Raw genomic sequence first — 12,313 nt, forward strand, 5'->3', positions numbered from 1 at the left:
GAGAAAGTCTAGACGCCTTTAGGTCTAGCAGTGACTTTTTAGATACAACACCAAACCACGATTTGTGAAAGGCATCATTGGATTTTATTAAATTTTTCTGTTCTTCAGAAGACACTATCGAGAGAATGAGAACAACAGACTGGGAGAAAATATTTGCTAAAGACATACCTGATAAAGGACTCACCCAAAATAGACAAACAGCTCTTAAAACTCAGCATAAGAAATAGAACAACCCAATTAAAAAATGAGCAAAAGATCTAAACAGACACCTCACCAAGAAGATATACAGATAGTAAGTAAGCTCATTAAAAGATTGGTCAGCATCCTCTATAGTTAGGGAATTGCAAATTAAAACAATGAGATAACACTGCACAACAATTAGAATAGCTAAAATCCAAAACACCAACAGCACCAATGCTGGCGAGAATGTGGAATAACTGGAAATATCATTTATTTCTGGTGAAAATGCAAAATGGTACAGTCACTTTGGAAGACAATTTGGCAATACCTTACAAAACTAAACATACTCTTACCATATGATCATTCTTTTTAGTATTTACCCAAATGAATTAAAACATCCTCACAGAACCCTGCAATTAAATGCATACAGCAGCTTTACTCATAATTGCCTCACTTGCAAGCAATGAAGATGTCTTTCAATAAGTGAATGGATAAACTGTGGTACATTCATCCAATGGGATATTACTCTATTCTAAAGGAGGAGGAGTGGCAAATACTGTAGGTATCACAACCAGACCCCTTGTGTCCCTTTACCATTTTGATGCACTCTGGCTGCCTCTCAGGGTCACATAGAGAGCCTGAGGTGTCTGGGAAATCCCTACATAAATAAGTTATCAAGCCATAAAAAGACATGGAGAACCGAAATCCTTATTACTAAGTGAAGAAGCCAATCTGAAAAGACTTTATACTGTATGATTCTAACTAAATTATATTCTGGGAAAGGCATATCTTTAGTGACAATAAAAAGATCAGTGGTTGACAAGAGTTTGGAGGAAGGGAGGAACGAATATGTAGAGCACAGAGGATTTTTAGGGTGGTGAAAGAATTCGGTATGATATTATGGGAGATACATGTCATTACACGTTTGGCAAAACCTGTAGAATGTACACTACCAAGAGTGAATGCTATGTAAACTATGGACTTTGGGTCATAATATGTATCAGTCTTCAGCAACTGTTAACAAATGTACCACACAGGGACACTGGCTGGGGAGGCTGTGGGTGTGTGTGGAGAGATATATATGGGAACTCTGTACTTTGCTCAATTTTGCTCTGAACGTAAAATTGCTCTTAAAACGTTTATTTGAAAAAAGACGATGTTGCTATTTCAGATAGGGTGGTCTGGGTAAGTCTGGCTAAGAAAGTGTCATTTGAGTCTTAGACGAAGTTTAGCTATATCTGAGGGAAGGGCATTTTGGGTAAACAGCTGATTTTTAAGGAAAAATGAGGCCTGTGTGGCTGGAGTGAGGAAAAGCAAGTTGGTAAAGAGTAGAGATAAAGTCAGAGAGATGGGGAAGAGAAAAGCAGATCACGAGGCTTTTGTATGTCATGCTAAGGATTTTAGCTTTTTTCCTGAATGAAGTGAATAAATGTAGCTCTGCCACTACTAGTTCTGTGACCTGAGACGAGTTATTTTACCTCATTTTTTCATATATCTGTTGGCCATTTGTATGTCTTCTTTTGAGAAATGTCTATTAAGATCTTTTGCCCATTTTTAAATTGGAGTATTAGTATTTGCTATTGAGTTGTTTGAGTTCCTTATATATCCTGGTTATTAATCCTCTGTTGAATTAATAGTTTGCAAATATTTTCTGTCATTCTCTAGGTTATCTCTTCACCTTGTCGATTGTTTCCATGGCTGTGCAGAAGCTTTTTAGCTTGAGGTAATCCCATTTGTCAGTTTTTGCTTTGGTTGCCTGTGCTTTTGAGGCCTTATGAAATCTTTGCCCACATCAATGGCCTGAAGTGTTTTCCCAGTGTTTTCTTCTAGTAGCTGCAGGTCATATATTTACATCTTTAATCTATGTTGAGTTGATTTTTGTATACAGTGAGAGAGATAAGTCTATTTTCATTCTGCAAATGGATATCGTTTTCCCAGCATGATTTATTGAAGAGACTATCATTTCTTCAATATATGTTGGTGCCTTTGTCAAAAATGAGTTGACTGTAAGTGTAAGGATTTATTTCTGAGTTCTCTATGCTGTTCCATTGGTCTATGTGTCTGTTTTTATGCCAGTACCATGCTGTTTTGGTAGTATATTTTGAGGTCAGATATTGTGATGTCTCTAGGTTTGTTCTTTTTGATCAGGGTTGCTTTAGCTATTCTGTTTGTTTTTTGTGATTCCATACAAATTTTAGGAATTTTTCCCTATTTCTGTGAAGAATGTCATTGGTATTTTAATAGTGATTGCATTGAATGTGTAGATCACTTTGAGTAGTATGGACATTTTAACAATATTAATTCTTCCAATCCATGAACACAGGATATATTTCCTTTTTGTATGTGTGTGTCCTTATCAATTTCTTTCAATAGTGTTTTATAGTTTTCATTGTAGAGAGCTTTCATTTCTTTGGTTAAGTTTGTTTCTAGGTGTGGTTTTTTAGTAGTTATTAGAAATGGGATTGCTCTCTTGATTTCCTTTTCAGTTTGTTTGCTCTTGGCATATAGAAATGCTACTGATTTTTTTTTCAAGTGCACAACTAACATCATAGCTCCTGATTTTTGTATGTTGATTTTGTATCTTGTAACTCTACTGGTTTATCAGTTCTAGTAATGTTTTGGCAGAGTCTTTAGTTTTTTCTAAATGTAAGATCAAGTCATCTGCAAACACCAACAATTTGACATCTTCCTTTCCAATTTGGATGCCCTTTATTTGTCTTCCAGTAGGAATGGACTCTGGATGGGACTTCCAGTACTATGTTAAATAAAAGTGTTGAATATGGGCATCCTCGTTGTGTTCCAGATCTTAGAGGGAAGGTTTTCAATTTTTCACCATTCAGTATGATGCTAGCTGTGGGTGTGTCGTATATGGCCTTTATTATGTTCCTTCTATACCCAGTTTGTTGAGAGTTTTTACAATGAATGGGATGTTGGGTTTTATCAAATGCCTTTCCAGCATCTATCGAAATGATCATTTTTTTTGTCCTTGATTCTATTAATTTGATGTCACACTTATTGATTTGCATATGTTAAACCATCCTTTCATCCCTGAGATGAATTCCACCTGATCATCATGATCTTTTTTATGTGCGTTAGATTGAATTTACTAGGTTTTTGTTGAGGATTTTTGCATTTATGTTCATCAGAGATATTGGCCTGTATTCTTTTTTAAAAATTATTATTGTATGGTTTTGGTATCAGGGTAATGCTAGCTTTGTAGAATGAGTTTGGAAATATTCCCTCCTCAGTTTTTGGAAACACTTTGAGTAGAATTAGTTGTTTTAATATTTGCTAGAATTCAGCAGGACGCCATCGGGTCCTGGGGGTTTTTCTTTGATGTTAGACTTTATTCTTTCTTGTTACTCATTATTGATCTGTTCAGGTTTTCTATTTCTCATATTTCAATCCTAGTAGATTGTGTGTGTTTAGAACTTTATTCACTTATTCTAGGTTTTCAAATTTATTGGCCTACATTGCTCTCATAATAGTCCCTAATGATCCTTTGAATTTCTGTGGTATCATTGTGATGTCTCCTTTTTTATCTCTGACTTTATTTATTTATTTATTCTTAGGTAGTCTAGCTAAAGATTTGCTTATATTGTCTTTTCAAAAAACCAACTTTTTGTTTTGTTGGTATTTGTATATTTGTAGCCTCAATTTTATTCTGCTCTCATCATTATTATTTTTTCCTTATATTAATCTTGAGTTTGGGTGGTTCTTGCTCCTCTAATTTTTTAAGGCGAATCACTAGTTTATTTGATGTCTTGCTACTTTTTTGATGTTGTTTATTGCTAGAAACTTCGCTCATAATACTACTTTTGCTAGGTCCTGTAAATTTTGGTATGTTGTGTTTTCATTTGTCTCGAGACATTTTGAAATTTCCTTCTTTGCTTCTTCATTGACCCCATTGGTCATTCACGAGCATGTTTAACCTATGTATTTGTTTAGTTTCCATAGTTCCTCTTGTGATGGATTTCTAGTTTTATTCCATTGTGGTCAGAAAAGATACCTGATATAATTTTGATTTTATTAAATTTGTTAAAGATTTATTTTGTGACCTAACGTATGTCCTATCCTAGAGAATGTATGTCCTGTTCGCGAGAATGTTCCATGTGCTGATGAGAAGAATGTGTATTTTGCAGTAGCTGGATGAAGTGTTCTGTAAATATCAGGTCTGTTTGGTCTAGAGATGAATTTTGATGTGTTTTGGTTGATTTTCTGAATGATCTCTCCATTGCTGAAACTGAGATGTGGAAATCTATTAATATTATTGTATTTCAGTCTCTCTCTTTGGATTTATTAATATTTGCTTTATGTATTTGGGTGCTCTGATGTTGGTTGCATACCTATTTACTATTGTTATATCCTCTTATTGAGTTGACCCCTTTGTCATCCAGAAAAGTTGCCTTATTCTCCTCGCAGGGCTTGCAATGGGGGTGTGGCTCGCTTCTTCGGTGCCCCAGTGCTCATACCTCTAGGCGGAGCATACAGACGGGCTGGTGGTGGGGAGTGCTGACCCCGGGCAGTGTCTAGGGTTGAGTATTTACAGCTCCCAAAGCCCCAGTGGGCGTGTATTACAGTGTGCTTTTCAGTTTTGCTGTCCACAGGAGGCTAGTGTTAATCAGCTCAATTAGACCCTCTGCTTTATTGCAGGGACAAAGGGCTTTTTGTATCCCAGGTTCTTGCCTTAGTGTACCAGAAAAATCAGATCACATGTGGGCTTGGAGAATGAGTGCAAGGTTTTATTCAGTGGAGTAGCTCTCAGTGAGTTGAATGGGGAGGCCCTAAGGTGGTGGAGTGGTCACTTTGTCTTTTTATAATTTTTTACTAGAATTCTATTTTGTCTGATATAAGTATAGCCACTACTGCTCTGTTTTTGGTTTCCATTTGTGTGGATTATCTTTTTCCCATCCTTTCACTTTCAGTCTACATGTGTCATTGCAGATGAAGTGAGTAGTCAGCATATAGTTGGGTCTTGCTTTTGTTTTTGTATTTAAATGTATTCAGGCACTCTGTGTCTTTTGATTGGATAATTTAGTCCTTTTACATTTACCGTTATTATTGATAGGTAAAGACTTTACTACTGCTATTGTGTTATTTATTTTCTGGTTGTTTTGTAAGTCTTCTCTTCCTTCTTTGTCCTCCTTTGTGGATAAGTAATATTCTCTGGTAGTATGTTTTAATTCCTTGCTTTTTATATTTAGTGTGTTTATTATAGGTTTCTTCCTTTGTGATTACCATGAGAATACCACAACTTTGAACTTTCCCCCCAAACACTGAAAAGTATATTGACTTTTTCTTTTTCTTTTTTTAGAGTTTGACATGATGAAATATGAAAGATCATGGAATTAGATAGTCTGAGCTTTATTATTATATTAAACTATTATTCTGAGAGTTTTATAATTTATAACTAATTATCACTGACATTTATGACTGTCACACCCAGGTACCATGGAGTTATATCTAATGCATTCTTGGATGTGAATGTTACCTTTCTTTAAAATTCCTAAGAGGAAAAGACCAAATGCTTCCCAAGATACAAAACCAATGGGAAAGGCAACAAGTAACATAAAGGCATTTGTCTTCATTAACCAAAATTGAGAATACAGTGTGTGAACTAAACTTCCAAGACTTTTAATCTAGCTAATGCTAGAATTGTAATGTGCAGTATCATCAAATGCTTCTTTTTGGGTAGCAATCTTTAAATCTGGAAGAAAAACCTTGCCTTATTTTTTATATTATTTTTTCACAATTTCTGAAAAATTTAACTCTTTATTTTGTGAGTTACTGGTTTTTGTTTTTCCTTCTGATCTTAAATGCTCTGTGTGTATGAAGGGTATTACGTTGTCAAGTAAGTCACATATATATTTTTAGTTGTAGGTAGCTTTTTTATATAAACTATTGAAGTAAAAATATATATAAAAGTACATAAATTACAAATGAGATTTATGATGCATATAATTGTAGTTTGTTCATTTGCATTGCTATATAGTATTCCATCATGTGAATATACCACAATTTATATCACCATTCTACTGTTGATGAATATTATGATTTCCTTTTCAGTTTCAGGCTTCTATGACTAATGCTGCTATGAACATTTTTGAATGTGTCTTTTGATAAACATATGTATGTCTCTATGGTATATACCTGAAAATGGAATTACTTATAGAATATACAGATATTCAGATTTACTAGATACTATTTGTATTAGTCTGTTTTCACGCTACTGATAAAGACATACTAGAGACTGGGAAAAAAAAGAGGTTCAATTGGACATACAGTTCCACATGGCTGGGGAGGCCTTAAAATCATGGCGGGAGGTGACAGGCACTTCTTACATGGCGATGGCAAGAGAAAATGAGGAAGAAGCAAAAGCAGAAACCCCTGGTAAACCCATCAGATCTCATGAGACTTATTCACTATTATGAGAATAGCCACGGGAAAGACTGGCCCCCATGATTCAGTTACCTCCCCCTGGGCCCCTCCCACAACATGGGGGAATTCTGGGAGACACAATTCAAGTTGAGATTTGGGTGGGGACAGAGCCAAACCATATAATTCTGCCCTGGCTCCTCCAAATCTCATGTCCTTACATTTCAAAACCAATCATGCCTTCCCAACAGTCCCTCAAAGTCTTAACTCATTTCAGCATTAATCCAAAAGTCTCTAGTCCAAAGTCTCATCTGAGACAAGGCAAGTCCCCTCCACCTATGAGCCTGTAAAATGAAAAGCAAGCTAGTTACTTCCTAGATACAATGGAGGCACAGGTAATGGAGGTACAGCCATTCCAAATGAGAGAAATCGGCCAAAACAAAGGGGTTACAGGGCCCACGCAAGTCTGAAATCCAGCAGGGCAGTCAAACTGTAAAGCTCAAGAATGATCTCCTTTGACTCCAGGTCTCACATCCAGGTCATGCTGATGCAAGAGGTGGGTTCCCATGGTCTTGGGCAGCTCTGTCCCTGTGGGGCTTTGCAGGGTATAGCCTCCCTCCTGGCTGCTTTCAGGGGCTGGTGTTGTGTCTGTGGCTTTTCCAGGTGCACTGTGCAAGCCGTCAGTGGATCTACCATTCTGGGGTCTGGAGGATGATGGCCCTCTTCTCACAGCTCCACTAGGCAATGCCCCAATAGAGACTCTGTATGGGGGCTCTGACCCCACATTTCCCTTACACTGCCCTAGCAGAGGTTCTCCGTGAGTGCCCTGCCCCTGCAGCAAATTTGCCTGGGCATCAGGCATTTCCATACATCCGAAATCTAGGTGGAGGTTCCCAAACCTCAATTCTTGACTTCTGTGCACCTGCAGGCTCAATACCACGTGGAAGCTGCCAAGACTTGGGGCTTCCACTCTCTGAAGCCACAGCCTGAGCTGTACATTGGCCACTTTCAGCCAAGGCTGAGGCAGCTGGAACACAGGGCATCAAGTCCTTAGGCTGCACACAACACAGGGATCTTGGGCTTGGCCCACAAAACCACTTTTTCCTCCTGCGCCTCTGAGCCTGTGATGGGAGGGGCTGCCGTGAAGGTCTCTGATATGGCCTGGAGACATTTTCCCCGTGGTCTTGAGGATTAACATTAGGCTCCTTGCTACATATGCAAATTTCTTCAACCAGCTTGAATTTCTCCCCAGCAAATGGGTTTTTCTTTTCTATCACATAGGTGGCAAATTTTCCAAACTTTTATGCTCTGCTTCCCTTATAAAACTGGATGCCTTTAACAGCACCCAAGTCACCTCTTGAATGCTTTGTTGCTTAGAAATTTCTTCTGCCAGATACCCTAAATTATCTCAAGTTCAAAGTTCCATAAATTTCTAGGGCAGGGCAAAATGCCCCCAGTCTCTTTGCTAAAACACAACAAGAGTCACCTTTGCTCCAGTTCCCAATAAATTCTTCATCTACATCTGAGACCACCTCAGCCTGGATTTTATTTTCTGTATCACTGTCAGCAATTTGGGCAAAGCCATTCAACAAGTTTCTAGGGAGTTCCAAACTTTCCCACATTTTCCTGTCTTCTCCTGAGCCCTCCAAACTGTTCCAACCTCTGCCTGTTACCCAGTTCCAAAGTTGCTTCCACATTTTTGGTTATCTTTTCAGCAATGCCTCACTCTACTGGTACTAATTTACTGTATTATCCCTTTTCATGCTGCTGATAAAGACATACTCGAGACTGGGACAAAAAAGAGGTTTAATTGGACTTACGGTTCCACATGGCTGGGGAGGCCTCAGAATCATGGCAGGAGGGCCAGGCGCAGTGGCTCACGCCTGTAATCCCAGCACTTTGGGAGGCTGAGTTGGGTGGATCATGAGGTCAGGAGATCAAGACCATCCTGGAGAACACAGTTGAAACCCCGTCTCTACTAAAAATACAAAAAAATTAGCTGGGCGTGGTGGCAGGCGCCTGTAGTCCCAGCTACTCGGGAGGCTGAGGCAAGAGAATGGCGTGAGCCCAGGAGGTGGAGCTTGCAGTGAGCAGAGAGAGCGCCACTGCACTCCAGCCTGGGCGACAGAGCGAGACTCCGTCTCAAAAAAAAAAAAAAAAAAGAATCATGGCAGGAAGTGAAAGGCACTTCTTACATGGTGGCAGCAAGAGAAAAATTAGGGAGAAACAAAAGCAGAAACCCCTGATAAATGCATCAGATCTCCTGAGACTTACTCACTATCACGAGAATAGCACAGGAAAGACTGGCCCCTGTGATTCAGTTACCTCCCCTGGGTCCCTCCCACAACACAAGGGAATCCTGGGAGCTACAGTTCAAGTTGAGATTTGGGTGAGGACACAGCCAAATGATCTCACTATTGAACAATTTTCCAAAGTGGTTGCATTCATTTACACTTCTACCAGTTGATATATAAGGTTCCATAGCTCCAAATCTTGTCTGACATTTACTATTGTTTGACGTTTTCATTTTAGCCATTCTAGTGGATTTATAATGAGCCTCTCAAAATTTTGAGAAACCATCATTCTCAGAAAATCTCTGGTGGCTATCTCTTTTTGAGAGAAATCAACTCCTGTGCTCTCTCTATGAAATTATTATGGCAGTACCCTGATGCCCCAAGTATCAATAAATAGCCTCAAAATATCCTTTAAAAAAATTTTTTTGCAATTTTATTCTTATCTCTAAATATGACTTATAAAAGTCGTAGCATGCAGTTATTGTGCAACTCTCAGAATTACTCTTGATAACATGCTAACCTCCCCCAGATACTGTATATTGGATCCTACCACACTAGTGAGCATGGTTAACTCCTCTTTAGCAGATTTTTTCTAAAATCATTTTATTTTTGCAATTAATATTGTCAAAAATCATGTCACTTTTAAGTTTCTTTTGTTTGGTTAATGTTTGTTAAAAGCTTGTTCATTGCTTTCACAAAAACATAACCTTAAAATGGTGTTTCTGCATCTCTATGATTTTTCTATTTTAAAACTTTGACTTCTCCCTACAAGTAACATTCTTCTTACTCATTACATTCTAATGTTGGGAAGAACAGGAAATAAATATTTTGGTGATTTGAGATAAAATTGTGGAAAATAATGTAGTGAAGTCTTGTCACCAACCTAGGAGGATATTGAGGTGTTGATGGAAAAGCCATCAGCATTTGCCCAAGTTGGTGTGGTAAACTTTGTGTTGCTTCCGCCTTTTTTGCTCAGATAAACAAATTCACCCCAAAAAGAGAAAATTCAACATTAAATGCCAAAATACTGAATATAGGTTAGGACTTGGTATTTAACCATATTTGGCTACAGGGAAAATAACTTTCCAGAAATAAAAGAAGACCCGAATGTACACATTGAAGGAGTCTATTGGTTCCCCAAGAAAATTGACTAGAACAGTTGACTCAGTGACACGCTGTAGTAAAACTATTAAAGATTCTTTTAAAAAATCCTTAAGTCCTTCAGGAAAAAATTTTTAAAAGGCAAGAGATTGAGAGACATTATACTTTCAAAAATATGAAAGCACAAGCACAACAGTGGAACATCATTTTGAGGAAGTTTAGTGTGAACTAAGATTATAGCCATTAAAGTTAACCTTCACGTATTAAGGCTATAAGCAGTTTTGAATGTGCAAGATCTCAGGCAATGCTGTAAACATGTACCCTTCCTGAAGAATCTACTAGATACTGAGTATTACTGAGCAAAAAGATGACTGTGAAAACAAACACCAACTGTGAGCATTTTGTGTATTTGTGGAAATAACATTAAAATCAGGGTGGAATGAATGGCAGATGAACACTAAATATTCTGACAAAGTAGAGAGAACACAATCTAAAAAGGAGAGGTATATATATCAACACCACAAGCGGATGTCACTTCACACCCACTCAGAAGCCTATAATTAGTAAGACAGGTAAGAATACATACTGATGAGGATGTGGAGAAATTGGAACCTTCATAAATTGGTGATGGGTATGTAAAAGGGTGCAGCCACTTTAGAAAACAGTCTGGCACAGTTACTCAAAATGTTAAACAGTTACCACATGACCCAGCAATTTCACACCTAGATATATTCCCAGTATAAGTGAACACATTCATCTACACAAAATCTTGTACAAGAATATTCATACAACATTCATAATAGCAAAAAAGGCAAAAATAACCCAAGAATCCATCAGTTGATTCATGGATAGATAAATGTGGTATAGCCACAGATTGAAATGTTATTTGGCAATGAAAACTAAGGAAATACTGATAATGCTACAACATGGATAAACCTTGAAAACGTGAAAAAGCTAAGTAAAAGAAGCTAGTCACAAAAGACCAAATATTGTATAATTTCATTTATATGAAATGTCCAGTATAGGCAAACATAGACATAACATAGATTAGTGGTTGCCTAAGGCTGGAAGTCTTTGAGTGACTACTAATGGGTACAGGGGTAATAAAATATTTTAAAATTGATTGTGGTGATGACTGCACAACTCCAAATATAATAAAATAGTTGAATTATACACTTTAGGTAGATGAATTGTGTGGTATGTGAATTATATCTCAATAAAGCTGTTAAAAGGGAGAAGGCAGAGAGAAAGCTTAAATAAGATCATCAATCACTGTATAGATGAAACTTGAAAGATACATAAAAACAACATACCATATAGTAAAAGGTTAATGAGAAATAAGGGGACTAGGGCATTATTTTAAAACTATTAATACAAAGATAACCATCCAAATAGAAAGGCAAACCTTTCTAATACCTAAATAAATTTTTAAAAAGCAAGAAAGGACACATCAAGTAAAGGAACACAATGAATACAACATAAGATGACAAAATTGAGACAAAACCTGAACAGAGGTATAGTGTATTCTGCTTATGTACTGTGATCTTTTAGAGACCCACAAACTAGTATTTTAGTCCACCAAATCAATTTTTGTCTTTGAGGAGCAATAATGCCACTATTGAGAATGTGTGGTATACAGAAGTAATAACCAGTTAGTTGATGCAGTGGATGAGAAAATCCCAATTATGTTAGTAAGAAAAACAAATTACCTAACAAGAAATGTTCAAAAGCTACATACACATATATAGATACATATGTACACATACTATATATATATATACACACACACACGAACACACTATAAAATGCACCTGAAAGACAAGTAGACTTGAACAATTTGAAAGATAATTCTTGTTATTGCTTAGACATCTCAGCATCATCCAGATATTCTCCCTAAGTTACAAATGTAGTGCAAAACAAAAAAATGCCAATGAGTTTTCATGGGGCTAAACAAGTTGATGTTAAAGTTTTTATAAGAAAACTAATATGCAAGAATACCTAGGAAAACACTGAAAACAAAGCTATGAGCATTACCCTATCAGACAATAAAAGATGCTAAAATTAAAAATGGGATACTGGCACATGTAAAGGTAGACCAATAGATTAAAGTGGAAAATTCAGAAATAGGCCCTATTACAGGTGGAAATCTATGTAATAAAGTTGATAAGTTCGCTTGGGAAAAAATATTCTAAATAAATGGTATAAGGACAACCGGATAGCTCTTGGAAAAAATTAGATCCATTCTTCCCATCACACACAAGAATGAACCCCAAAAGGATCAGAGACCTAAATGTAAAATTTAAAACTGCAAGTAACTAGAAGATAACATAGGTGATTTCCTTTTTAATATGGGTATAGGGAAA

The sequence above is a fragment of the Pongo abelii genome, chromosome 8, assembly GCF_028885655.2.
Source record: "Pongo abelii isolate AG06213 chromosome 8, NHGRI_mPonAbe1-v2.0_pri, whole genome shotgun sequence".
Lineage (NCBI taxonomy): Eukaryota > Metazoa > Chordata > Mammalia > Primates > Hominidae > Pongo > Pongo abelii.